The sequence below is a fragment of the Sinohyriopsis cumingii genome, chromosome 8 (genome assembly GCF_028554795.1).
Source record: "Sinohyriopsis cumingii isolate HCF-2022 chromosome 8, ASM2855479v2, whole genome shotgun sequence".
NCBI lineage: Eukaryota > Metazoa > Mollusca > Bivalvia > Unionida > Unionidae > Sinohyriopsis > Sinohyriopsis cumingii.
This window is the reverse complement of record NC_142968.1, coordinates 101,485,827-101,503,610: the sequence shown is the minus strand read 5'-3', so window position 1 is coordinate 101,503,610 and position 17,784 is coordinate 101,485,827. Positions and strand designations below refer to the sequence as shown.

Genomic DNA, 17,784 nt, shown 5'->3' with positions numbered 1-17,784 from the left:
ATACTGAACAAGAAAAGTATGCAGAAGTAAGTAATAATAAGCCAATATTTGAAAATGTTATTAGATCACACTACAGTTTGGTATATTCAGTTTAAAAACTGGCAGCCAAATGGAGGGTTGGAAAATGTTACTTTGAAGTTCTCATAAATTTTGTCAAATCAAACAGGTTATACTTTTCATTCACTGAATTAGATTATAATGAGATATGTTTATATTTCAACAGTCTCTAATTTCCTTTGGGATTCTGTTCCAATTAGTGGACCTGAATATTAAAAACTTCTTTAAGGGTTTTGGAATATAAAGATGGTTAGCTGAAAGTGATCTTAATTTGGGAGTGTTGATTTGTTTTCTTGCATGAAATATTTCCTTGGGATATAATGGAGATGTATTGTTTAAGACTGTGCACGAATTGGCCTCTCTCAAAAATATCTGTTCACTAACTGAGTTACTGTTAAAATTTTACTTTCATTCATTGCAATTGAGATGTTTGTAATGTTTTCTTTAATGAGTTTATAGCAAGGAGAAGAATTTGTGTATATATATATATATATATATATATATATATATATATATATATATATATATATATATATGTATATATATATATGTATATATATATATATATATATCAGAAGTTTTTCACCAAATAACATTGCAGTATTCCATGTATGTATATACACACACACACACACACATATATACACACACACACACACACACACACACACACACACACACACACACACACACATACATGTAGTTAACGTAATGTTTGGTTGATAGGACTGATACATGTAATGCATCTACTAGTATTTGAGGCTAAATTACTCTTTAGCTGAGGTTTACTTTTATTCTGGTAACATATATCAGGTGTAGGTATCAAGTATTGAGTGAAGAAAGGTGAGTATCGAGCTGACAAAAGAGTGTTGAGTTGAGAAGAGCAAGTATTGTGTGAAGGAAAGCAAGTATTGAGTAAATAAAGTGAGTATTGAGTGAGGTAAAGTAAGTATCGGGTAAAGAAAGTGACTGTTGAGTGAAGAAAAGCAAGTACAGTATCAGTGAAACTAGCGAGTATTAGGAAGAGAAGCAAGAATCTAGTCCAGAAAAGCAAGTACACCACTCGTTCAATAATTATTGTCCAGATAACTTGTGAACCCAGATTCAACATGGGATCAGGTGTGGGTCACATTTTTTAAACTATAGAGTACCCAAAATTTAACCCGTATTTGTTGAATGTGAAGAAAATTTAGATAAAAAGCTAGTAAAATGAGACCTTTATGCATTGCGTGTTTTATTGTCAAAATCATTGGTTAATACCTGGAATTTTTAAACAGTATTAATGAAATTCTCAATAAAGGTCAGTGTCATATATAGTTTGTTAAATTTTCATTGCAAACAACATTCTCATTACACCATAAATAACAATATTAAACAAAATTTTGATCAGTACAAATTTCACTTGTGACAGCTGATTGCAACACTTAAGTAAATAAATAAATTTTGTCAAGTGAAATTGATGTGTTTGTCCTTACATTACTGTTTTACTAATAGAACAAAATTAAATCAAGTTTTGATTTTGATGGTTGTCTCATAGAATAAATGTTCCCTTTTTTTCTTTAAAAAAAATGGAATCTTGTTTTGTTTTCATGTATGGCATGATAGTTGTTGAAACCTGTTGGATTAATGTTTGTAATGATCTTCCAGAGTTTGGGTATCTTAAAAATAAAGGTAATTTGTAAAAAAAAATTGCAAACAACTCCAATGCTCTTTATGGAAAATTATCCCTGTGTTTATAAAATAAGGTTTTATCCTTTAAACAGTCCTGTCCCCCCTCTGTTTGACTTTTCTCGATGTTCAGTAGGATTAGCATTCCCTTAATTTTTCTGAGGTACTTTGGTAACTCAAGCCCTCACTATTAGTGTGGTCGATGTTTTTGGATCACAATGTGTGTGATTATTGCATAGAAAAAAGCGAGTATCAAATAGAGAAAAATGAAATATCACCCAGAAAAGAGAATATCGAGTACAAAGAAAGCAAGTATTGAGTAGAAAAAATGATCTAAAAGACTAATAATTAAAGTGGTGAATTTAGGCCTTAGATTTAAACACTAAAATATTCAGTTTCCAAACAGCTTAAAGAAAATACTTCTGACTTTTAGAATAAAAAAACAATACTATCAATCATAATCATTGTAAAAATTTCATTTTTAGATAAAAGAAAAAAAAATCTAGTTTGGAAAGAAGATCATAGACTCCTTCCCCATCCGAATAAACTATTTTGGTCCTTAGAATAAATAAGAATAAAGGAAACCATGATAATATTTATAATAGCAAGTTTCCTGGTACTTTTCAACTATTAGTTCTTGTTTTAGGAGACAGACCTTTATACACAACTCTAAAAACCAGATGTGTATTTAGAAAATTAAAAGTTAAACAGTCTTTATACTTTTTAAATTGTGTGTGGTAGTGAAGTGATATGATCCCCAACATATTATGGTTATCTAGGAGATGATGGACACAGTGTTATTGTATGGATCAAGCAAACAATAAAATAAATTTTGAAATTAACAGATGGAAAAAAATGGAGATTTGAGCAGAGATATGGAATAGAACAACAGAAGCCCCTGTGTGTAAAATATAACAATTTCATCAGATACATAAACAAAGAAACTGAACATGACATTTGAATGATACACTTTATCCTAGAAATAGAAGTACACAATTTATGCAAAATGCAATTAGCCATTCTGTTATACAGGTAAAACAAATTTTATTATAGTATTGACTGAACTCAGATTGCTAGCATGTCAGCATAACCTGGTTGCTTCCTGTCCTTTCTAAATCACTGTAGGTGACAGGTCAGCATTGCCATATTTTCTCTCTCCTCTCTCTCTCTCTCTCTTTTGGGTCATTAATCGTAACTTTGGTTGTAGTCTGCAATCCTTCCCACTGATTTGTACAGGAGTGGAACTATTTTTCCCATTCAAATAAAAGAAATATGCAACCTAAATATTTGTCAGGTTTTTTTTTCCTGACATCGAACAATATTCTCACACTTTTTATGTCAGGTATCATCTTATCATAACTCAACAGAACTAAGGCTAATGTGGTCACTTTGTAACATGACACTGATACACAGTTGAATTAACATGAAATTGGTGTCTTTTTCCTAACTGCTAGATGCATTTCTAACTGGAACCATGATATAACTAGATCTTTTGATGTCAGTTACATCCTATTGTGGGCTGTAAATTACTAACTGAATGATGTTGGTCAATACACAACAATTTTCCTTGAGAATTCACAACTTAATTACATAAATGAATTAATGGACTTTGTGTCTTTTCGTTTACTACATTACTCGCTTACTAGCAATTCACTGACATAGACATAGTAAAATCAATTGTTAACATACATGATAACATATGATTTAAGACAGATAAATAAATTCTTACAATTCGTATCAAAGTAATGCATGAAATTCCTACAATACATAATTTTTCTGTTAAATACAAACCATTCATCTGAACGCATTCATATCATTGAAATATTGTATGGCATTTATACAATACTTGACTCTTATTCAAGACAATGAATGCATGATTAACTTCAACAAGAAAAGAAAAATTGGAAGTATGAATATATATAATAAATAAATTCAACAAATAATTAAATTTTTTACATCAGTGAGAATATTGTATGTGATTGAGGCAATACCATTGTGTTCTTTTGATACTCACTCTTTCAATGCAGTTGAATCTCTCTCTGGTTCAAGGTCTCTCAAATTCATCCAGACTTTCCCTTGGACAATTTATTAAATGAGAAAAAATACTTGTTTATCTCCTTAGAGTCCCTCAGACTTTCTTTCTGGCAGAAAAACTTAGACTGATAAATTTTGGAAAGGAAATTAAAACATTGAATTTTGTCTGGGGAAACACATACCCCTTATTTAGCTTTGCTTAGAAACACATACCCCTTGTTTACCTTTGCTTAGAAACACATACCCCTTGTTTATCTTTGCTTAGAAACACATACCCCTTGTTTATCTTTGCTTAGAAACACATATCTCTTGTTTAGCTTTGCTTAGAAACACATACCCCTTGTTTAGCTTTGCTTAGAAACACATACCCCTTGTTTAGCTTTGCTTAAAATCACATAACCCTTGTTTAGCTTTGCTGAGAAACACATACCTCTTGTTTAGCTTTGCTGAGAAACACATACCCCTTGTTTAGCTTTGCTGAGAAACACATACCCCTTGTTTAGCTTTGCTTAGCTAGTCAGGATTAGCTTTCTCTAACCACCAAAAATTTAACATGCCCATTGAATCTGGAATAATTCTCTCTATTCCACCTCTATTAATAACCAGTCTGGAGAATTTCATTTTATGACAGTTATTTCAAATGGCCCAAGATTTCCCAAAATTTGTCTCTGGCTTGTCTCAACTTTGTCATTTTCTGCTACATAACCTTACACTAACATCTTTCCTATCTGTCTCTCCTATCTGAACAGACTCTAATTAAAATGCAATCATGCTCCCAAACAGACCTTATCCCATCCTTCACAGGTAACAATGTATTGCCAGTCTAGCCCATAAACCAAAGTGAATTGTAATGTGTCATGCTGACCATGACCAAAATGTGCTGCAAGAACATCTACAAATTTTTTGCACCCTTATAAATTGTAACTTATCTTTCTGCATAATTCAGTTTATGTAAGAGGTGTCCATTATGTTCAGATTACTGTAAAGAGAGAATGAGAGAACTTTGTAATGTGCCTGAATATTGTCAATATATCACAGAACGGATGTAGTAACTAACAGTAAATTTATTTTTTGTGTACTGAAGTGCATTTACATGCACACAGACACATACACACTATTGATTATCTGTTGAATAGATCAGAGTGAAGGTATATTAAAAAAATTGTATTCAACTGATCAGTTTTCAAATTGTAACATTAATAATGTTCAGTAAAATGAATATTATATACTCACCCCATGCTTAAGTGACCTCAGTGTAGATTACTGAAAATTTTTGCCATTTTTTCATTTTTCTTCATTCTGACTTTGATATCTGCGCTTTAAATGCCAAAATTAATAGGATTATTCCTTACCCCAGATGCAAGCCATCCAAAAAGATTGTTTCAGATCTAATGTTACTGTGTGGATCTAATATTTCTTCTTTCAGTCAGTGACTTTAGATCTCTGAAATCAAGTCTTCATCATTACCTCAAGTGCATGATATCCACAAAGTTTGGTAACTGTAGAATGTTTTAGAACTTGAGTTACTGTGCAGAAACTGTTGTTCTTCTTTCAGTCATAGCGGCCCTGACCTTTGACTTTTGAAATTGATAGGGTTCTTCCTTACCATCAAGTTAGGTGACTGCACATGATGGAGAGTTCAGGTTATTGTATGCAAATTTTTTCTGTCTTGTAGTCATAGTGGCTCTGACCTTTGACCTCTAAGCATTAGAACTCAATAGGACTCTTTCTTAACAAAAATTCAAGCCACCCACTAAGTTTTCTAACTTTTGATGGTGGAGTACTAAACTTGTGCAGAAACCATATAGGTAACAGACAAACAGATGGACTGTATTAAAATGTGGTGGAGGGCACAAGAAAATGATCATCACCAAATGTAGTATAAAATGTACCTGCCAAATAAGAAGAGTATGCTTCATTTTATGTAAAACACTTTACAAATTAAAAAACATCAGGAAAAAAATTATATTAGCCATTTAAGACAAGGACTGTCAACAGTAGTAAACAAAAGCTTAAAACTTCATAGTGCAATCCAACATACATAATGTATTTGGTTTATACCTCTGCTTTTACCTGCCATACCAAAAACAACGTGTATGTCCTACATAAGATTTCTTTTTAAGTTACCATTATTGTTACAGGACTGACTGGTATTATTTCACTATTTCACACACAAAGGTTAGTCATACAATTATATATATATATATATATATATATATATATATATATATATATATATATATATATATATATATAATGAGTTTGTTTATTTGACTGCAAATTGTACATGGGACTGTGATATTTCTAAAGATGATAGGTTGTATATATTTGGGGCATATTTTTCTAACAGAAAGGAAAGGGTAAGTGGCTTCTGTTGAGACCTCAAAATTACTGACTGTCATGCCTCCCAACACCAGCTACTTTTAGAATGGAGCTTAACTATTTTAAAGGGATTACTAATTACTCCAATAGTTGTTGGCCTGAAATAAAATAGGTTCTGAAAGAAGCATCATTTCATTGTAGGTATGATGAATGTTTATCTTGGGAATCTACCAGGAATATAAAAATGTTCTATTTGCTTTTCTCATCTTGGTTCTGGCCTGTGGCAGCAACCATGGCGTGTCTTTGCAGTTTTTTTCTGTTGTGCCCCAAGAACCTATCTAACCTGTTTGAGTCTTGTTCTTGAGTTGAGTATTGCTGTGTTATTTAAGGTGAAATGATTAAGATATTCTCATATGCCAGTCTGCAGAAGAGGTATGGTTATATAGCATCAGGATTAGGAAAGTTTTACTGTTCATCAAGTAGATGTTTTACTCCAGTTTAACAAGCCATATTTGATCCTTCCATATCTAGGGACCAGAGGTGTAATCCTAGACTGAGATTTCCTTGAGAAAAACTGGCTTGATTTATTTCAAATTGAAGACTTTCCCATTAATACACTGACAAGTCTGGACAGTTGCCATTCCTCAAGTGCAGGAACAAATTTGTCAGAGGATCACTGTGATAAAACCTAATTAAAGTCAATCAGCCCCAACATTTTGAGATGGGCAGCTGAGCTGATATCTGGCTACAGAACTAATATTACCCTAGAGGTGATTGAAAATCATTGAACTGTTTTGTGATAATTTGGCAAAGTCAAATTAAGTATGCTGCCTGCACCCTGTACCTTCGTTTTGATGAATATGACGATGAGACTTGCTAAAATGTGCAATCAAACATTTTGTATTTCTCAGGAGTCAAAGAGCGACATCACTTATGATTATTATATATATATATGTATGTACAAGATATTTGGCTTGGTTTGGGTGTTTTATAACACAGCAACAAATGTAGGTTATTTCGTGTAGAGGCAGTCTGAGTAAAGTGATTTGCCCAAGACACCACAGTAGCCTGCGCTGGACAGATCCGACGTTAGGATTTTGAACCTACACTATTTCAGTCATGAACCCAGCATGCTGGCCAGTGATGAGACCATATTTTGAAGCTCATTAGTTTTGAAGCTTACATATATAAATGGGACCGTGCTTAATGAACTATCTTGAGTATGTTATTGTGGGGTTTAACGCCATTTTTCAGCACACAATAGGCTATGCTTGGCGGCCAGTATTAATGGTGGAGGAAGAAGCCGGGAAGAACCACTGACCCACGGGAAGCTACTGGCAAGCCTTCTCACATACCCACATATCTTGAGTATGTATTATCAAGAAAGATGTATAATGCTGTCCACTGTTACTTCATCTGTTTTCTTGCACTGAATAAGGCAGATCACATGATTAATCAGTATATCACCACAATATTTTGATTACTTTTGAAACAATATGTAACGTTCTGCTATTAACAATTTAATCAATGCAAGCAAAGTTGATTATTATAAATCAAGAAAATAGCTTTGCAGAACTGTATATGAAAAATCCATGATTTTTACCCAGAAATCCACAAAAATTCAACAAGAAACTTGTCAGCGTGCAAAATCCCTGTTTTTAAGAAACTGAGTGAAAGGCAGGCTTATCTTATTCCGAAACATCTTACATTCAGATTTGATGGCTCCGGTGGCCTAAGTAGTTACAATGTCCACCTTGGATGTGGAAGGTTGCAGGTTGAAACCTTGGCCGAGTCAAATCAAAGACTTATAAAATGGTACATGCAGCTGCCTCGCATGGCATTCAGCATTAAGAGGTTATTGTTAGGGTTGGTCAGCCCAGTGTCAGGATAATGTGACTGGGTGGGACATGATGCTACATGTTGGTCGCATGATGACCCAGTGCGAGTCATTGCTATAAACTGCTACACTGCACACTTAAGTAGCATTATGACTAAAATTGTTAACGCAGTGTTAAATCTAAAAACACACAAACACATACACATTCAGATTATCATTGTCCAAATGGATTTCATAGCATATCACCAAAATCTGAAATTATCATATTTAATGTCCAAAAGTACTTTAAAAATTCACCAATTTCACAATGACTAGAACAATCTTCAAAGCCTCTAAATTTGCACTCAACATGAAAGCCACAATTTAACCAAAAATTTGCAGACACTTGGTTAAGATGCATCATTCAAACCTTTGAAATTGGTTTATCACCTCCAGTCTGTTGACCCCTAACCCCAGTTATAATATACCATAAAACCTTTCTGATATTCTTTTCTCTTTTTCTTTTTTCATGTGATATTTTCATGAAAGAAACATTCTATCAGTGCTAAAAGTCGTGTTAAAAAGAAAATTAAAAAATTGGGCAAGATTTTGTTTATCTTAGGAGAAATACTATATATCATTATTTTTACATTTTAACAAGGCAGCTTGTCATGGATTAAATGCTGAATTTTCATAGCATAGGATTGAATTGATTCATATGTTTTTATCACTCACATACAGATAGGTATGGTATTCTCTTGTCTGAAAGAGTCTGGTCAGAGCCAGACAGCCATGATAATTGTGAAAAATGGACTGACATTGATTAAAACATAAGCTGATTAGGAATTTAATTAAAACCACAGGAAATAAAGCAGAAAATACCCTAATCCTCAGATCCAACTGTTTTTAATTGATTGTCAAGACTCCAGATTCAAAATCGCCCTTATAAAATTTTTGTTGCATATCTTTTCTTGTTTCATTTGGTATAATCAGAGAATTCTGGTACAGAGTTGGTTGGATGGTTTTATCAGCACTGTCTGAACATCTTATTGGCTAGATCATAAAAAATAAGTGAAAACTAAGTACCAGCTGTGCTGCTGTGACTTTTAGAAAAAGTAATAAGTAACTTTTTTAAAGAAGAACCAATCCAATACCACTAAACTTATTTTAGTGTGTATTTAAACTTTCACACTGCAGACATCATAGCAATTTGAGTGAATTTTTTTAATGCTACTTTGAAAATACAAACACACACACACACACACATTATTGATCATAGTTTTATTGCCTATCTTTAGAGACCATTATTTTTTGGTGAAGGTGGTATTTCTAGACAGGTTATACTGTATTTAGATTTAGTCATACCTGTACAAGACGGTTAGTAGATATGTCAGTATGCCTTATCATGCTCACATTGCAGTTAAATTTCAAACCGCAATAAAAGAACCATAAATATAGTGCACTTGTACCTCCCAGGTAGGAGTGGAGTTTATATGTCTTATTGAAATAAAAGGTTATCACGGTACATTGACATGATTGGCGCTCATAAGTATGGATAAAGGAAAAGGTGTTGTTTTGATGGTATGTTAATACAAGTATCTGAGTTGTTATTGATTGCAAGAAGTTATGAAATATGTTAAAATTTGGGTCTGATAAATTTCATTGTGCTTGTTTTAATTCGTGCAACTAAATATGTATCAGTGTAACACAGATGCCCCCACAAATATAATGCATTTGTAGAGCATGAAATTCCGGGTCAAACAGGGACCAAAGGTATTATTGTTTGGCACAAAATAATAATAGAATTTGACCCCTGTCATCTTAAAAGGAAAATCTGATATTTAAACTCCTTTTCAATGTTTTATTCTGTGTTTAATTGTAATGTATTTTGACAGTTTTCAGTGGTTTTGCTAATCAGATACTCAAGATAGAGTCAATATGGTGATATGGTACCTTATTAACTCTATCAAAGTACTTAGAGACAACTGAATTAACATTCTGGTGACATCACCCTGGCATATATTGACCTGTTAAGGACTGAGATGTGCATACATTTTCAAATGAGTCTACATTCCCCAGCTTTTAGAATTTTGTAGCTGTAACATTTGTTTATACATATAATTACTAAGATAGTTTATGCTGGTTTTGTGTTGTTTAACACCATTTTTCAGCACATGATAGGCTGTTAAAGGGGGTTGGTGAAGAGCATGCTCTCTCTCTCTCTCTGTCTCACACACACACACGCACGCACGCACACACGCACGCACGCGATTGGATGAGTTAAATACAACTGACAGTACTGATGCAGCATAAGCATAGTTATATGTCTGTTACAGTGCCCAGTACCATTTTATGGCAAGTCACCTGTGCTGGACCAAAATAGGAAATATGGAATTGATATCATCATAATTTGTGAACCTACATTGTTTTGATTTTATACATGTGTAATAACTATGCAAGCTCTATCAGTTGAGTACATGTTATATCTTTGTCCAGATTTTCTCTGTAATGTGAAACCTTGTACCAAAATTGGTTTCAGTCTGTGTTGTCCTTGTATAGATCTTTAGAACTGCCTTTATGTCTCACATGTGAATTGTAAGACCTAGGGATAATCACTTGTGTGGCAGTGATGGTGGTATCATAGTAAGTGTGGTCAAGGTTTTGAAAACCATACACTTTCTGTTTTGATTGCATTGATTACATTATTACTATATGCTTAAATTTTTAAGGTTTGCAGATATCTTGGATCATCATAACACCTTTGCATCAAAACACAATCCTTTTTTCAGAGCACTAATGTTTAGAATTTATTAGAAGTTTTAAATTTGATCAGTAGAGAAACAAAGTTTCTTTTACTGTTGATGCCATGAAAAAAGTTTATATTGTCAGTGACATGGCTTTATTGTCTTGTCTGCATTAGCAAGTGGTGATACACAGGTATCCTTTGAAGATGGAGTGTTAATTAGAGTTGTTTAAGTCACATACTTAAAACCTAGGGGTACATATTTCACATTGTTTTAACTGTTCAGTCACATACTCAAACAGTATTGAGAAGGCTAACATGAAGGTTGATGAAATGGTGAGTGATGTTAACATTGTCCCAAATGTGTGGCAGGTTGTAACAGCCCCTTTCTCTGTTTAGCATTGGTTGTGTGCACGGCTGTTATAAAGAGCGACGCTGAACATTATACATTATAGCATGATAGTTTACAAAGTGCAGGGGTACATCACAGCATGATAATAGTTAAGTGCAGGGTTACATTATAGCATTATGGTTTAAAACATGCAGGGGTACATGACAGCATGATTATAAGTGCATGGGTACATCACAACATGATGGTTAAATGCAGGGGTATGTTATAGCATGATGGTTCAAAATGTGCAGGGGTACATCACAGCATGATTATAAGTGCATGGGTACATCACAACATGATGGTTAAGTGCAGGGGTACGTTATAGCATGATGGTTTAAAATGTACAGGGGTACATCACAGCATGATTATAAGTGCAGGGGTACATTATAGAATTATGGTTTAAAATGTGCAGGGGTATATCACAGCATGATGGTTAAGTGCAGGGGTACATTATAGAATTATGGTTTAAAATGTGCAGGGTATATCACAGCATGATGGTTAAGTGCAGGGGTACATTATAGCATTATGGTTTAAAATGTGATGGGGTACATCACAGCATGATGTTTTCCAAGACCTAGAGGTACATCGTACCATGAAGGTTCACAATGGAACAAGACTCAATGCATCATGAAACCCCTATTCTGTTACTGGTAGCTGCAGACAAAAGAATGTGCCTGGTGCAATTGGCTTGGAAATAAATGACAACAGTTGAAAGAAAACTCCGTGAATTGACTTGTAATTGTATATGTCCAGACATATTATTGCATAATAGAATTGGAGAATACCATCTGCCAGCTGCTTTTGAATAAAATAATGTCTGAGAAAATGAATTATTTCAAGCTGATTTGAAATGATTAGTGCAGTTTGAACTAAATTGAATCCCTAATTTATCGGTCCCTCATCATTGGTCCAGACTTGCAAATTAGTGGCACAAATCCTCTTGAAATACTGCAAACAGGATGCTTTTATCTTCAGGAAGTTGCCTGGTCAGCTTTTTTCTTGGAGATCATTTTTCAGCATTGATAATTAAATCTGCAAAGTTCAATATTTTCTACTTCAGCATTCCAAGTAGTGAGATCATAACATTGTAAAAATTTGAAAGATTCCTTATAGGAATTGAAAGAACATTCCTTTAGGGGCTTTTGCACAGTTTTTTCTTGATCCCATCTCTTGGTTTTTTCATTTCTATGTTACATAGTTATTTCCATCTTTGTTAGGACTAGAGTTGAGGACTAATTTAACATTTGCATTTTTCCATGCTTTGGATACAGTTGCTGATTTAATGATGTGTTCTCTGACATTTATTGATGCGGGTTAAACACCATTTTTTAGCACATATTACGCTATACCAAGCGACCAGTATATATAGTGGAGGATGAACCCAGGAACATCCCACCTATGTGAAGCTGCTGGCTAGTTTTCTCACACACCCATATTGGCAGAGACTGACACTCAAATCTACTTGGACAGAGGTAAGATGTCTGTGATCTGTAAAGACGGGCACCCTAGACCACTCGGCCACCCAAAACCCCTCTGTCTGAAATAAATGATGCAGCTGATCTTAATGATTTTGTACCTATTTAATTAAGTCTTGAGGCTTTCTTATAAACTCAACATTTGGTTTCCATATGATACAAGAAAGATGATGGCATAGGACATGCATAGACTCCTTGACTTTAACTGCTAAGACAAAAATTGGTCATTGCAAACTGAATTCTGCTTAACAGCATATCTTTAGTTTAAAGAATAACTGTAACTTAATAATTAGAAAGACATTATACTGTTGTTGTAGACTGTAATGTCGCCCTCTTAGTAAGAGGGGTGGTTAATTGGATTTGGCAGGCATTATCTAGAGGATGACCTCCCTTGATATTATAGCCCGGCAGGAGTGAAAGAAGAATAGAATTTCAACAGAGAACTGAGCAAGAATGCTGGGATGAAATAAAGCAATACGATTTCCCTTTGACAAGAAAATATTTTTTTTTAAATCAGAACAAATTAATAATGGCAAATCCAATTCAGGTTAGATTATGTCAATAGAATTTGACAGGAGTGTTCAGTTTGGATTTATTTCATCATCATAACGAGAGGTGAAAAGAGGGCAATGTCCGCAACTGAGTTGCATCACCTTCCTTCATTGACCGTGTATCAATGTCCTCCTAGTTCATCAACTTCCTAAGCTCTATGCTTTGCCCCTTCATAAACTTCCTGGTCTTTTTATTCTGACATCGTCCTTCTTTTTCCTTGGACTTCTGTCTTCAGTCTGTCTTGTCTCACTCCCAGAAAGCTTATTACTGTTATCTTTCAGAACTTGTGCGTCCTAGCACTAAAACCTGTCTTTCTTTTTACAAGATGGCTACCTGATCCCTTTCTTGTTTAATGAGGAAAGCACTATTCTCTTTAGGCTTCCTTGGAGTCAAGACTACTTTCCTCTTTCAGAAAATATCAGACTAAAGAATTTAGAATTAGTTCGTCACTTTAAACTCGGATAACTTCTAATGTGTACGCCTTACTTTTATTCTGCCCAGTCATAGGCAGTGGTGCCTAATTTTTCCCAAAGAAATAATTCCTTTCGTCAGATTTAGACAGCTCAGAATCTGTGAACAATGGTGCATAACAATTTCCCTTTGAAAAAATGATAATTTGACATAGGTTCCTACCAAGCAGTTAGGGTGGTAGCTCAGATGTTTACTTTCTATGGACCGTGTTAAGATACTCCAGTCAATTTCAATGAGTTGGAATGTTGCCCCTTTGAAGTTTACACTGACATGGGGGGGGGGGGGGGGAGATGAACGAAGAAAGGTTGAAGTGATAGTGTGATACCAACTTTTCTGATGAACGTTGTTTATACTGTCCCCTGTGCATTATAAAAAATACTTGGGGAAAAGCAACATTAAATGATCCATGAGAGTAATATTTATAAATGTGTGTGGCAGAAATTCTGCTGTCCAATAGTCAGTGATTCATATAGGGATATGCATCCATATCATAGACAAAACTAAAAAAAATATTATATTTGGCAGGTGTGATTTTGTTCTAAATTGTGTATTGATATAAGATTTTCTCTTAAATGCCCAAGTTATAATGCAAGAAGAAAACAAACTGAAAGATGAATGTTCATCTAAAGGACAAGTGAGCAGAGTGTGTCGTGTTATTGCAAGACATTTTTGTAAACAGTGTGATGAATTGTTGTAAGACGGTAGATTCGATGATGTTGTGCTGTAAGACAGTAAACAGTGTGATGATATGTGTAAGACACTAAACAGTGTGATGATGTGCTGCAAGACGGTAAACAGTGTGATGATGTGCAGTAAGACAGCAAACAGTGTGATGATGTGTTATAAGATGGTAAACAGTGTGATGATGTGCTATAAGACTGAAAATAGTTTGATGATGTGTGTTAGACAGTAAACAGTGTGATGATGTGATCTAAGACTTAAACATTGTGATGATGTGTAAGACAGTAAACTGTGATGATGTGCTGTAAGATGGCAAACAGTGTCATGATGTGCTATGATATGGCAAACAGTGTGATCATGTGCTATAAGATGGTAAACAGTGTGATGATGTGCTATAAGACTGAAAATAGTTTGATGATGTGTGTTAGACAGTAAACAGTGTGATGATGTGATGTAAGACAGTAAACAGTGAGATGTGCTGTAAGATGGTAAACAGTGTGACGATGTGTGTAAGACAGTAAACACTGTAATGTATTGTAAGATGGTAAATAGTATGATAATGTCCTGTAAGATGGTAAACAGTGTGATGATGTGATGTAAGACAGTAAATAGTGTGATGATGTGCTATAAGATGGCAAACAGTGTGATGCTGTGCTCTAAGATGGCAAACAGTTTCATGATGTGCTTTGATACGGCAAACAGTGTGATAATGTGCTGTAAGATGGTAAGCAGTGTCATGATGTGCTTTAAGACAATAAACTGTGATGATGTGATGTAAGACAGTAAATAGTGTGATGCTGTGCTGTAAGATGGCAAACAGTTTCATGATGTGCTTTGATACGGCAAACAGTGTGATGATGTGCTGTAAGATGGTAAGCAGTGTCATGATGCGCTTTAAGACAATAAACAGTGTGATGATGTGTGTAAGACAGTACACAGTGTGATGATGTGTGTAAGATGGTAAACAGTGTGATGATGTGTGTAAGACAGTACACAGTGTGATGATGTGTGTAAGATGGTAAACAGTGTGATGATATGATGTAAGACTGTAAACAGTGTGATGATGTGCTATAAGATGGTAAACAATGTGATGATGTGTGTAAAACAGTAAACAGTGTGATGTGTTGTAAGATGGTAAATATTATGATGATGTGCTGTAAGACAGTAAACAGTGTGATGATGTGCTGTAAGAAAGCAAACAGTGTGATGATGTGCTGTAAGATGGTAAACAGTGTGATGATGTGATGTAAGACAGTAAACAGTGTGATGATGTGCTGTAAGATGGTAAACAGTGTGATGATGTGATGTAAGACAGTATTCAGTGTGATGATATGTGTAAGACAATAAACAGCGTGATGTGCTATAAGATGGTAAATAGTGTGATAATGTGATGTAAGACAGTAAATTGTGATGTGCTGTAAGATGGTAAACAGTGTGATGTGATGTAAGACAGTAAATTGTGATGTGCTGTAAGATGGTAAACAGTGTGATGTGATGTAAGACAGTAAATTGTGATGTGCTGTAAGATGGTGAACAGTGTGATGATGTGCTGTGAGACAGTAAACAGTGTGATGATGTGATCTAAGACAGTAAACATTGTGATGATGTGTGTAAGACAGTAAACACTGTGATGTACTGTAAGATAATAAATAGTATGATGATGTCCTGTGAGATGGTAAACAGTGTGATGATGTGCTATAAGAAGGCAAACAGTGTCATGATGTGCTATAATATGGCAAACAGTGTGATGATGTGCTGTAAGATGGCAAACAGTGTCATGATGTGCTTTAAGACAATAAACAGTGTGATGATGTGATGTAAGATAGTACAGTGTGATGATGTGTGTAAGACAGTAAAATGGTAAACTGCGATGATTTGCTGTAAGATGGTAAATAGTGTGATGATGTGCTGTAAGACAGTAAAGAGTGATGATGTCCTATAAGACAGCAAACTGTGATGATGTGCTGTATGATGGTAAAAAGTGTGATGATGTGCTGTAAGATGGTAAACAGTGTGATGATTTGCTATAAGATGGTAAACAGTGTGATGATGTGTGTAAGACACAATACAATGTGATGATGTGTATAAGATAATAAACAGTGTAATGTGTGTAAGACAGTAAACAGTGTGATCATGTGTCTGAGACAATAAACAGTGTGATGATGTGTGTAAGACAATAAACAGTGTGATGATGTGTACAAGACAGCAAAATCTGAGATGTGCTGTAAGATGGTAAATAGTGTGATGATGTGCTATAAGATGGCAAACAGTGTGATGCTGTACTGTAAGATAGCAAACAGTGTCATAATGTGCTATAATATGGCAGACAGTGTCATGATGTGATGTAAGATGGTAAACAATGTCATGATGTGCTTTAAGACAATAAACAGTGTGATGATGTGATGTAAAATAGTAAACTGTGATGATGTGTGTAAGACAGTAAGATGGTAAACTGTATGATGATTTGCTGTAAGATGGTAAATTGTGTGATGATGTACTGTAAGACAGTAAAGAGTGTGATGATGTCCTATAAGACAGCAAACTGATGATGTGCTGTACGATGGTAAATAGTGTGATGATGTGCTGTAAGATGGTAAACAGTGTCATGATGTGTGTAAGACAATAAACAGTGTGATGATGTGTGTAAGACAATAAACAGTGTGATGATGTGTGTAAGACAATAAACAGTGTGATCACGTGTCTAAGACAGTAAACAGTGTGATGATGTGTGTAAGACAATAAACAGTGATGATGTGTACAAGACAGCAAAATGTGATGATGTGATGTAAGATGGTAAATAGTGTGATGATTTGCTGTAAGGTGGTAAACAGTGTGATGATGTGCTGTAAGACAGTTTGTAAACAGTTTGTGATATATTGCTTAAGTTTGTAAGCAGTGTGTACTGTGTCATAAGACAGTTTGTAAAGAGAGTCTGTGATGATGTGTTGTTGTAAGACAGTTTGTAAGTTGTTGACTGAGAAGATGATTAGCAAATGTATGGTGTGACAATGTTAACTCAAGAAGGGCCAGAATTTAAATTAATGTTTCCATTGATACCTTGTCATGGTAATTTTAACAAACGTTTATGTTACTTATTTTGGGATTTTACTCATTTTTCAGTCTGTATCTTTATTTGATATAACCTTTTTATTGGAATTTGACAATATGTTTACTTATTTTATCTTTTTTCTGATTACTTTTGTTTGGGAGGGTTTATTTTCTTTTAGAGTTTAGCGAGGCTCTACCTTTACCAGGGTTACTAAACTTGTATATAGTGGGATATAGCCAGGAGTGTGCTGATGCTCTGTTAAACACAACATATTTCTTGTTGACAGCATTTAATCTAATGTTAAATAAAATATGCTATTGCCTTTTTCTTTTCCAGATCATGTGTTATTGACAATCTCAGAGGGATTGAATCTCATCAGCAGTGAATACAGTGTTCTAAGCCCATCAGCAACATGGAATAATGTTAGGAACTCCTTGGAGACAGCCTTTTAACCTGTTCCTTGATTTATGACTGCAGGTTGGTAGAACATTAGGGCTTAATTAATGGATACCTTAATTGTAAATG

At 34.5% G+C, this 17,784-nt stretch overlaps 1 protein-coding gene across 5 annotated transcripts in view; it reads left to right on the top strand.

Annotated features, from left to right (window-relative positions):
- Positions 1 to 17,784, top strand: part of LOC149794253 (nephrin-like) — a 347,553-nt gene that overhangs the window by 161,388 nt on the left and 168,381 nt on the right. For all 5 annotated transcript variants that reach the window (XM_089968389.1, XM_089968382.1, XM_089968380.1 and 2 more), the window contains one exon: positions 17,596 to 17,736. The gene's annotated coding sequence lies outside the window, so the exon portion shown is untranslated. The remainder of the gene's footprint in view (positions 1 to 17,595; positions 17,737 to 17,784) is intronic.